Source organism: Echinops telfairi, unplaced genomic scaffold, assembly GCF_000313985.2.
Source record: "Echinops telfairi isolate 266 unplaced genomic scaffold, ASM31398v2 ScPeMD7_7461;HRSCAF=8499, whole genome shotgun sequence".
NCBI lineage: Eukaryota > Metazoa > Chordata > Mammalia > Afrosoricida > Tenrecidae > Echinops > Echinops telfairi.
Window position 1 is genome coordinate 2,376,198 of NW_022111361.1, and position 12,541 is coordinate 2,388,738.

The following is a 12,541-nucleotide window of genomic DNA, read 5'->3' on the forward strand; positions in this document are numbered from 1 at the left end:
GCACAGAGGATAGAATAAAGCACATGGAGCACAGAGGATAGAATAAAGCACATGGAGCACATAGGATAGAATAAAGCACATGGAGCACAGAGGATTGCCCTTTTGTTTACTGCATTTCCTCCAGTTGAGTTGGTTTTGTTCTCTTTTGAGTTTTGACAAAAACAACATAACTTGAAACATGATGAGGGTAGGTGGTAAATTAAGCCAGCCATATGGTTACCTTTGCATTCATGAAAAGAAAGCATCGGGTTTGTTTCACCATCGTTCTACTGTCTGAGACTAGCGCAGAGACATGGCCTGGTGACCTTTGCACAAGGTGTTGGAGGCAGATGATGTTTCACGTCCTGGGAGATCACAATTAGAGCTCTATCATTTCTTATTTTCCTTTTATGTACAGGCATGGTTCTAAGGGTTTGTGTCATTTTTTTCCCTTTGCTGTCCTTACAGCAACATAGTTCAATAGATATTGCTTCTGTGGTAGTTACATAATCTGGTGTCAATTTGAGACTATTGGGAGTCAAGGGGTGGAGTTTAGCCTGTCAAATAGGTCGCAGCTTGATGACCTCATGTGGAGGCACCATAGAGATAAATAGCTTGGTGGAGGCAGGACACACACACTCTCTCTCCCTGCAAGATATTCCTATTGACAAGCCACATGGAACTACTCTGATGAAGCCAGAGCCCTGGAGCTGGAGGAGCCTCATGGAGACCCATGCCAGCACTGAGATGCTTCCACTGCCACTGGATCCACAAGACTTTCCACACACTGGCCCGTGATCTTCCTGCATTCAGCATCATTGCCTGACTCTGTGAGTCTAAAGAGGAATTTATGGGCTAGTATCGACATATGGGGTAATATCAGACTTATGGACTTGAACTGGACTGGGCTGGGATGTTTTCTTAATGTACAATTGTTCTTTGATATAAAGTTCTCTCTTACACACATGGGTGTCTATGAATTTGTTTCTCTAGTTGACCCAGACTAACACAGCTTCCCTTGATAACATTGCACACTTGATGAAACTGAGGCTAGAAGTGGCTAAAACATTTACTCAGTGTCATTTAGAAAGCAAAGGCAATGTCTGGCTTAAACCTAGGTCTGAGTGCAGTTGGGGCCTTAACCACTATTCTAGGCTTCCTAGGTGGTAATGAATGCAGGAAGCTTGTCTATCTCACTTAAGGTGCCTGACATAATTGAGGGGCAGCACAAGTGAAACAGAGGAAATTGTTTTTCATTTGCTTCTCTGTATTTTGTTTCGTAATAAGTCCTTCATTAATACCATTGTTCTCCATACCAGGTTTAGGCAAGCTTCACTGACCTGGTTCTCCTTATGCTATATGCTTTGCTGCTTTGAGGTTTTGAGTTGATTGTTCTAAAATACCACAACAACTCTATGCTTCACATTTTATTTTACTTAGTATTGAGTGCCTATTCCTACATAAGTAAGACTAGTTTTATAATGAGAAGGAATCTGGGGTGGGGGTGGGGGGGGTGGGATGGAATAGACACAAATCTCCTCTTAACTGCCTTAAAATTTTCTAAGAAAACCAATATAATTTATTACTGATCATTTGATCTATTTAAATATCAATATACAAGGACATTATGTTACTAGTTATAGAAAATGCAAGTGAAAATCTGATACCATCTCTCTTTATCTATGTCATTGTATCTATTTGCAGGGGCATATGTACATACACAAATAATGCTAATAAGAATTCGCCCTGGAATTGGAACTTTCCTACACCGCTGGTAGGATTTCAGATCCGAATGGCCTTTCTCAGAGACAACTGGACACATCATCAAGGACCCCAAAGAACCCCTACCTCTTGGACCAGTGGTTATCATTCTGGTAAAACGGAAACCTAAGAAATTAAACTAAAGCACTTACGTAGATTTACCCAAAGGCTATTTACAATTGCTTTATAATAGTAAAAACTCTAAAAACAACTAACTGAAATGTTCATCGGATACATTGAATAATTATGATTTTTTTAATTATTTAGAGACAGTGAGAAATGACTACCTTATAATACGAAGTGGGGAAAAAGTGGAAAGCACACAAAAGTGCACATACGTTGTTGTTGTTAGGTGCTATCGAGGTGATTTCAACCCACAGTGACTCTGTGCACAACAGAAGGCACACTGCACGGTCCTGCGACATCCTCACAATTGTTCCTGTGCCTGAGCCCACTGATGCAGCCACTGTGTCCGTCTGTCTCATCCAGGGCCTTCCTCTTCACCAAGATGAGGTCCTTCTCCAGGGACTGGTCTCTCCTGACAAGATGTGTAAAGTGTGTAAGACAAAATCTTGTTGTTCTTGCTTCTACAGAGCTGTCTGGCCATATGTCTCCCAAGCAGATTGGTTTGTGGCTTGTCCTTTTTGCAATCCATGGTACTTCTGTAATCTTCTCCTGCACCACAATCCCAATGCATCCATTATTTTTAGGTCTTCCTTACTCAGTGTCCAACACTCACATGCACATGAAGCAATTGAAAATACCATGGCTTGGGTCAGGTACACCTTAAGTCCTGACTTTTCAATATTCTAAGGAGATCTGTGCATCAGATTTTCCCAATGTAATTGTGGTAGTTATATAATCATTTGTCAATTTGAGGATTAAGAGTGAAGGGATGGAGTTTAGTCTGTCAATTGGATCATAGCCAATGAGGCCTCTGTGTGGGCATGACTTTCTCCTGAGAATTCTGGGAAATCTGGATTTTCCTCCGTGGAGACGGGAGACACTCTTTCTCTCTGCTCACTCCCTGGGATACACTGCAGCTGACAAACTACATAGAACTATGCTAGTGCCCTGAGCTGCAGAAGCCACATGGACCGACGCTGATGCAACCAGACCTCTGAAGCTGGAAAAGCCACATAGAAACCCCTGTCAGCACTGAGATGCTTACAACGCCACTAGAGCCAAAGACTTTCTACCCACTGGCCTGTGATTGTCCTGCAACTTGACGTCATTGCATGTGTTTCTTGAGTCTGAAGAGGACTTTAGAGATGGGTATCGGACATAAGGGCTAATAGGCTTATAAGCTTGGACTGGACGCATTTGGGATGCTTTCTTAATGTACAATTAATTACCCTTTATATAAAACTCTCTCATACACATATGAGTTTGTATGGATTTGTTTCTCTAGACTACCTGGATTAACATAGTAATCCATCCTTTGGCCCTCTTGATGGCTGCCTCCATGATCTTTGGTTGTGGATCACTGTAAGACAAAGTCCTGGACACACTTCAACATTATCCTCATTTATCATGTTGTTACCTCTTGCTCCATTTGTGAGGGCTTTGGTCTTCTTCACATTGAGTCTTAATCCATAATGAAAGCTGTAACCCTTGATCTTCAACAAAAAGTGTTCGAAGTCCTCTTCGCTTTCAGCCACCAAGGTGTGTCATCTGCATGTTGCAGGGTATTAAATAAGCCTTCCTCCCATCCTGATACCACATTCTTCTTCATATAATGCAGCTTCTCCAATGAGTTGCTCAGCATACAGATTGAGCAAGTATGGTGAAAGGACACAATGTCGCACACCTTTCCTGATTTTAAACTATGCAGTGTTCCCTTGTTCTATTCATGATCTGTGTACAAATTTCATAGGCGCATAATGAAGTGTTCTGGAATTTCCATTTTTCTCAAGGTTATCCACAGTTTAGTATGATCCACACCATCGACTGTCTTTGCACAGTGAATGAAACACAAGTAAACACCGTGCTGGTGTTCTCTGCTTTGAGCCAAGGTCCATCTGGCATCAGCAATGATATCCCTTGCTCCACATCCTCTTCTGAATCCAGCCTGAACCTCTGGCAGCTCCTTGTCAAGATACTGCTGCAACCATTGTTGAGTGATCTTCAGCAAGATTTTCCTTATATGTAATAGCAATGATAGAGCTCTAAACATTCTGTTGGGTCAACTTTCTTTGAATTTGGTACACATATGGATCTCTTCCAGTCAGTTGGCCAAGTAGCTTTTCCCCAAATTTCCTGGCATAGATGAGTGAGTGCTGCATCTTCTTGTTGGAACATGTCATACAGATGGATAAATTCATAGATGTAGATAGCTATGCACATATGCATATATATGTGTGTGTATATATATGCATATATTGGTGGCATGATTCCTATCTTAGACTATAAATCATAAGAGGGTAGGTCAAAGTGTTCTTACAAAATCATGGAACCTGTTACGAAATAAAAATATGAACCTATTGTTTCTAGATGTTTCCCCTCTCTCACCTTTCCCTGAAGAACTGGCATCCTTGAGGTGCTCACGTCATGCTCCCCGTGTTCCCTGTCAATGTTCTTTGAGTCTTGGGGGTGGGGTGGGGGGCAGAAGGCTGAGTGACAAGATTAGGGCTGGAGGGTGGATGAGGTCAGGTTTCCCAGCAAAACTGTCCTAGGACAGCCCTTATTTCCCCCCGAAGGATGAGCAGGTACATAGTCATGATAGGGAAATATTCCTCAGTGCAGCTTCTCTGGCCTTTTTCTCACCAGTGCAGTTTCCAATTTTCTTAAAACTTCTTCATCCTGAGCTCCCATGATCACCCTGCTCTCGTCAAGAAATCTCTCAAGAGGATCCCTTTGGAATCCTCAAAAAAAATTTACCATTCCAACTCCCAGCAGATCCCCTCAGACGCCAGTGCTTCTGTTAGACTTTTTCTTTTTAATGCCCTAATGAAACGACAAGTGTAGTACTGAGAGAGCTTGCCTGTAGCCGTCCACTGATCATAGGGACATGTCTAAACATGTTTTGGTCAGAAGAAATCATACCTGTATGAACTAGAACCCCAGTCCCAATACTTCTGAACTTACCCTAGTACAGCAGACATACCAAGGACCCCTAAAAAAGCCAAATGCTATTGAGTTTGTTAGGTTTCTGGAGTGGGGTAAGCCTCGGTTCTTGCTACACATCGCTGAAAGAATTCTGTCCCAGAAGCACTTTTGTAATCCAAGTGAGTTTTTATGAAGGAAAGGAAACGTTTCGGGTTTTATCGTCTCCACAGGGTACAGGCTATTACTGGAAAGCATGCCAAGTGGCGCGCTAGCCATGCTGGGGTTCACTACTGGGCAAGAGAAACCACGTAGAAAAGATCACCGGGACAGGAGTGTGAACCCACACCCGCGGAACTGGGGAATCCTGGAGATTAAGAGGCCCAGAGCCCAAGAGCCTATGGGCCCTGAGGTGGCCTGGCAGAGGCACATGCAGGACCCCACGGGGAGAGAGATACCCACCCCCTGCCCCATCCTCTGCCTGCTGCTGAACAGGAGCAGAATGAGAGACTGGGCCTTCCTGCAGCCAGGGTATTTTACACCTCTGGCTGGGGAGGCGTGGTTGAAAGTATTGGCAGATTCCATGGCTGAGTTCAGGCCCACCTGTGTGATGTCACGGGCCCAGGTGGCTTTAGGCTTAAGTTACAACCTGTGCTGGGTGGGGGGTTTAATTGGCACCTGCCCAGTTCTGGATGTCCCCATAGGTGTCCAAATGATTGCCTGATTTCTTTACAGCCCCATTACGTGGCATTATGCAGGCAGGGAAAGGGCCCCTCCCCCTCTCTCCCTGTTCTGGCGACCTCACAGTTCGGAGCAGAATTGTTCAACTATTTGTGAATATTCTGAAACGTTGTCATGCATTTGTATTTTTATTTCTAGAACACAAAATATGGAAGGAGAGATGCCAAAATTTAACAGAGGTAGACGCCTATGAGATTTTAACTTGCTCCTTTATGTTGTCCCTCAATTATTTTCTACAGCTATAATGATTACTTTTAAACCAGAAAAAAAAAAAAGGCAAACTATTCAATGAACCTGGGTTCCACACATCACTGTCAGACTTTCTATCTCTTCTCACCCACATTCATGGTTCTAACCCGGGGCTCAGAACAGATTTTTTGCCTTTAGGATCTGGAAAAGGAAGGCCATTCGCGACTTTTATGGAAACATTAAGACTTCATACCAGCTGTCTTAAAGAAGGCCATTACCCCTTCAGAGGAAGGCTGTCATACCGGAGGTGGCTATTTCTAGCATCTTCCTTTGTGTCAGTACAGCATGACTAGACGCTCAGCAAAAGAAGCCTGGGGAAAGGCCCTGCTGATAAGGAGTCTAAGTCACAAGAAAGGGTCAGAGGAAGAAAATTCAGGGGACAGGAAACGGCATGGGAGGGGCATCACCCCAGAAACAAAGCAGCCGTTTGTACAGGGACTGCACCCCTCCATTATGGGGAGCAGCTCAGGCCCCGGGACACAGCTTTCTGGCCTTGATGATCTCAAACACATGAAAATGCTTTCAATCAGCCTTTTGGGGAGGAGGAGGGCGGGGGGCAGTTACCAACTAACGAGCCACCTTCTATAATCTGACGTCAAGTCCCTTGCCCTTCATTTGTCTGTTAGCCATGCCAATGGTAACCTGCCTGCCTGGGAATCAAAGCCAACCTGCTTCTGAAAACAGTCTCGTCTAGGCCTCTCTGAAGAAGGAAAGAAAGTAGCAAAATGCTTTTTTTTTTTTTGCAAATGAGATTGTGTTGTTCAGTGTTTTTGTTTTTTCTTTTCTTTTTAAAGAAGTGACTCTTCCCAACTGGGGAGATTTCCCTAGCAGTTTCAAAAAAGCTGTTTTTGCTAATATTAATAAGGATGGGGGCTTAAAATATGTTCAGTCCAGAGTGATCATCTATTCGCTGGCATCAAGAAATTCTTCATGAGGTTCATCATTGTCATGAGAAATCCGAAAAACTATCACTTTCAAACTGCAGTATTTATCGAGTGCTTCCAAGCATTTAATCATCTTTCCACCATCTATATTGGCCAAATTCAATTTCGTCCACTAAAGCATTTGTGAAGCACTGTTATTAAAGTCTGTAAGAAAGGAAGGATTCTGGCAAGAAGCCTTCTATGCCCAGCCAGGATATGAGCCACAGGGTAGAAACCCATTAGAGGGCAAAGTGGAAAATTCCTCTCTCCTGAAAGTCCACTACAGGTAAAAGGAGGTTGCTTACGCTGGGATGCAGGTGCAGCACAAGGAAAATGGTATAATTATTGAACTAAAAGTGGTCCAGGACCCCGGTGCTGAATTACACAAGTGCTTACTTCCTAATCTGCAGTGAGCAATTTTTTTTTTTCACCACAGCCAAGATTCTGCTTCTAGGTATGGCTGGCACTCCCAACCCCACAGCACCTTCCTACAGAAGCAAAGGCTCTTTTTGAATTGACAATCATTGATGGGGACGGAGTACCCAGTAACTAAGGTTAGCATGAGCTTCAGTTCACATGGGTTTCAAATGCACCTTGCTTAAGGGGTACCCCACTCCTGACCCTTGCTGACTAGCAGAGCTGTTCCCCCAAAAGATAGAGGAAAGGGGTTTCTGAATGCTGACAATGGCCCTTTCAGATGTAGATAAATTCCTGGGGCTTGGGGGGAAGACTTTACCCTGGGCTAGTTGCTGACCCATAAACAGACTCAGGAAAGAGAGGATGAAGCATGTGGCAGAGAAAGGAATCTGAAAGAATAGATTAATATGTGATTCTAGTGAAGCAACAAATCCCTGAGAGCAGGATATGCAGTAAACATTTGAAGAAAGATATGATGATAAGATGTAGTTTACTCTTCAAACTAAAGGCAAGCAACTGGAAAAGATGGTTTCTTGGTTTTCCTATTCAAATATGTACAAGACCTGGCCAGGACCAGTTGCCAAGAAGCCAAGAACCACCACCCCTGGCAACTCCATGGGTGTCGGAGTCAAACTGCCCTTCATAGTATTGTGAACAGCTGACTGTTCAAAAGTTTTATATATTACTCTAACCTGTTGTCCTCCACATTCTATTGTCCTAATTGTACTGTTTTCTGGTTTGTATTTATGTCTTGAGACAGTAACTTTTTGAATAAAAATAAACCTACAACAACAACAACAAAAGTTGATTGCAAATCCCTTTTTCTACCACTTGAACCTCTGACTTTTGGGTTAGCAGCCAAGCTCATTAACCTTTGCACTACCCAGAAACTCCAAAATTATCTAGACCAACTGCCATCTAGTCAATTCTCTCATAGCAACCCGATAGGACAGAGTAGAACTGCCCGCGTCGGTTTCCAAGACGGTACCACCATGGAAGTAGCAAGCTTGTCCCCTCGGAGTGGCTGGTGAGTTTTGAATTGCTGACCTTTTGGTTAGCAGTCCAACATGTAACCCACTTTGCCACAGGGCTTCCAAGATGATGTATGGTATGAAAAATGCACATGTTCTCTCCCATAGTATGGTAGTTACATAATCTGTTGTCGATTTGAGACTGAAGAGTGAAGGGGTGGAGTTTAACCTGTCAAACAGGTCACAGCTTGATGAACTCATTTGGAGGTAAGGAGATAAATAGCTCATTGGAAGTAGGACACACGTCACTCCCTGTGAGACATTACTGACAACAAGCTACATGGAGACACACTAAAGGAGCCAGAGCCTTGGAGCTGGAGGAGCCACGCGGAGACCCCTGTCAGTGCTAAGATGCTTCCACCACCACTGGATCCACAAGACTTCCCACCCACTGGCCTGTGATCTTCCTGCACTCAGCGTCATTGCATGTGTTGTGTGAGTCTGAAGAGGAACTTAGAGACTGGTATTAGACATATGGGCTAATATTGGATTTATGGACTTGATCTTGACTGGGCTGGCCAGTTTTCTCAATATTCCATTGCTTTTATATATAAAGCTCTTTCTTATACACTTATGAAGGTCTATGAATTTGCTTCTCTCATCTACCCAGACTAGCATGCATAGATATGAAAAAGAACCAACTCTTGCAGGGTTAATTGTGAGCAAAGAAAAATGCTACCCCTTTGCAGAGATGAAGAGAGAAGGAAGGAAGGTCAATAAAGGGCAAACATGATTCACCTGCTTGTACACAGAGGCGACAGCTTCTCCAGGGCTGAGTATTCAAGGTGACTGATACAAACTTCAGAAACTTAATTGCTAGGTACCAGCATGTGCTGAGGAGCCCTGGTGGCAGAGCAGTTACTCATGGGACTGCAATCCATAAGGTCGGCAGTTCAAAACCATTAGCGGCTCCATAGGAAAAACACAGGCCTCTCTACTCCCATAGAGACTTACAGTCTAGGAAACCTACAAGAGCAGTTCTACCCTATCCCATAGGTTGGTCTCAGTTGGCATCGATTGGATGGTAGAAGGCGAGTGAGGACATGTATTGAGCATCTACTAAGCACAGGGGCTGGATCCTGTGATGAATAACATGTGACTTCTACCTCCTGGTTTTCACAGTCATCTTATGGGAATCAGGAAAGAACAGGAATAAAGACATAAATGAATCTAATCCTTAAGGTTGTACTAGCCAATAGTAAGGATGAAAAGCTATCTATTCCAGGGAAGAACAGAATCTGATTCAAATGGGAGACAAAGGAAGTAACTCTCAGCTCAGGTTAGCCTCCCAAATTGATGTCACATGGGATATGGAGTGGGGGTCTTGGATTTAAAAAATCCTATCACAGCCCCCTTTTGCCCCTGACAACCCCCAATCCAACATTTCACATCTCTATAGGTTTTTCAGTACCTCAACAGGATGTATTCCCTTAAAGTACAGTCTCTAGGGTAAAGACTCCGGGAATTCTATTGTGTTACGTTGGGCAAGCTACTTAACCTCCCTGAGTCTCAGTTTTCTGTAAAATGGACAACTTCGTCCGACTGATGTTGAGAGAATTGCATGAGTTAATACAGCATTTAAAAGAGTATCTAGTGCTGAATAAATGTTCCAGCGATTCTGACTTCAATTCCAAGTAAATGATCACACACGCAAGCCAACTCTCACTCGATATCAGAGTAGACTGTGCTCCGCGGGCGTTTCTTTCCTTCAATGTTTGAAATACACATGCATCTCAAGACTCCAAGTCTACTTCAGTTTTACTTTTCCTCCTATTTTAGCCACTAGTGGCTAAAATATTTCAGACCAGTATTTAGATATGAAGACTAAGGAATCTAAGGGGTTATTCTTTCTTTTTTCTTTTTTTCTTCATGAAGCAATTTTTTTTGTTAAAACCTCCATTTTTTGCCCGTGTGTTAGTTTGGGTTGACTAGAGAAACTAATTCATAGATGTTCATATGTGTATAATAAAGAGCTTTATATCAAAGAGCAATTGAATATTGAGAAAACATCCCAGCCCAGTCCAGATCAAGTCCATAAATCCGACATTAGCCCATATGTCCAATACCAATCTATAAAGTCCTCTTCAGACTCACAAAACACATACAATGACGCTGAATGCAGGAAGATCACAGGCCAGTGGGTGGAAAGTCTCATAGATCCAGTGGCAGTGGAAGCATCTCTGCACTGGTCTGGGTCTCCACATGGCTCCTCCAGCTCTGGCTCCATCAGTGTGTGATGCTTTGTCATCAGGAATGTTTTGTCAACAGGAATGTTTCCCAGAGAGAGGACTGTGTATCTCACCTCCAGGGAGGAAAACAGGAGTTCCCAGAATCCCCAGGAAGCCACACAGAGGCCTCATTGGCTGTTCCCTGATTGACAGGCTAGACTCCACCCCTTCGCAAATTGACAGATTACATAACTGCCATAGTCCATCCACATCCTCCCCTCTCCCTGTTGCCACTCCTGTATCCAAATAGACTGCGGCCATAGGATTTTCAGTGACAAACTCATCAGCAGTGGGTTTCCTTCCAAGACACTTCTGAGTGGTCTCAGCCTCCAACTTTCCAGTTAGCAGACAAGTGCATCCCCCATTTGCATCCCTGGGGTCTACATGATTATGCCTAGGATAATTATAGACATAACCTCAAGCTTTCCGTTAGGTACTATGGAATCAGTTCCGACCCATAGCATCCCTATTCACAATGGTCCCGCACCATCCTCACCATCGTTCCTGGGCTAGAGCCCATCGTTGCAGCCACTGTGCCAACCCATTGAGTCCCTTCTGATTTAAAGGATAACCCCCTGGCATGATATCCGACAAGGTTCCTCTGCTGTTCATGAGGTTTTCATTGGCTAATTCCTCAGAACCAGACAGCCTAATCCTTCTTTGCTGTCTGGTCTGCGTCTGAAAGGTCTGCTAGAACCTGTTTGTCTCTGGTGATCCTGCTAGTATTTGAAATACCTGTAATGTAGCTTCTAGCATCAAAGCAACTCACAAGCCACACCGTACAACAATTTGATGAACTAGTGGTGGAAACTCCAGCTTATCACCAGGAATTAATTCAACCCAGGGACGGCCGCCTGCCTGGTACCTATCTGAGACGTCTAGGCTCCTTTTCACGGTGAAGGCTTGTGCCATCGCTGAAGGGCTTCCCACCTGGAACCCAAGATGACACGAGGTAATGGGAAAAGTGCTTAGAAATAGTCCCTTGTTCCCTTCCACTGTCAACAGGAAGGCCAGATATCTGCTCTACCAAAGCCCACAATACCTGATCTCTCTGCCAGACAAGAGATCCTCTGTGGAGGGGTGAAGTATAAGCGCTGGACTGCTAACCATAAGAGCAGCAGTTCTAACCCAGCAGGTGCTCCACGGGAGAAAGCGGAGGCTGTCTGCTCCCATAAACAATGCGCAGAGCCTCCCAGAGTCACTGGGGGGCAGAATCCATCCGAGGGCGTGGTTTCCTGAGGGTGATTGTGTGGAGGCCAGCATCAATGTACTCTTTGCTTATGTAAGCAGATTTTCTTCTATCACTCATCAAAGCTGACCTTTAAGCAGTTTCTCTGTTTGGAGTAAGCGAGGATCCCTGGGGGCATAGTGGTAATGCTATTGGTGGCATTGAGCTGCCAACTCCAAGGTCAGCAGTTCAAAACCACCAGCCGCTCTGCAGGAGAATGATGGGCTTTTTCCTTTAAGGGCGGTTCTCCCGGTCCTACAGGGTTGCTTTGAGTGGGCATCAACTAGACGGCGGCGAGTTTGGTTTGGAGCATCAGAGTAATTAGGCACAGTCTCTGAAGATGCTGAGATGGTGTGTAAGTGTAAACACACGTTAGGGTCTTTTGGGGGGCTGGGTGGGGTTAGGAACAAACTGAACCTCTCATTGACTTATCTTAAGGAACTAAAGGTAACCCTCAGCGCTGACCCAACACTTTAAGGCCGATCATGAGCAGTTTCCCCTGTGGATTAGACCATTGGCTTTGGGTTCCAGACTGAAACCGATTATTAAATTTCACAGGTGCAAAAATGCTTCAGGGTTTGGGGGGGTGGGAGGGATAGATTGAAAAGAAAATGGAATTTTTCTACAAACTTTAGAAGTCCCCTGGTATTTATAATGAACTAATAAGTCTATACTAGGTACCTGAGAAAGTACTGCGTAGTGGCTACAGTGCACAGCTTCCCGGCTTTACATCGCATCTCTGTCCCTTATCAGCTGTGTGACCTTGGGGAAGTTAGTTAACCTCTCTGTGCCTCCGTTTTCTTGCAGTAGGGATGATAAGAGTACAGTGAACCCTCACCACTTCCCGCTTCGACTTCCGCGGCTTCACTCTATCACAGTTTTTGCGTAACAGCGCATGCTCTGTCATTACTGCCACTGATTGGCTCATACTGTACACGC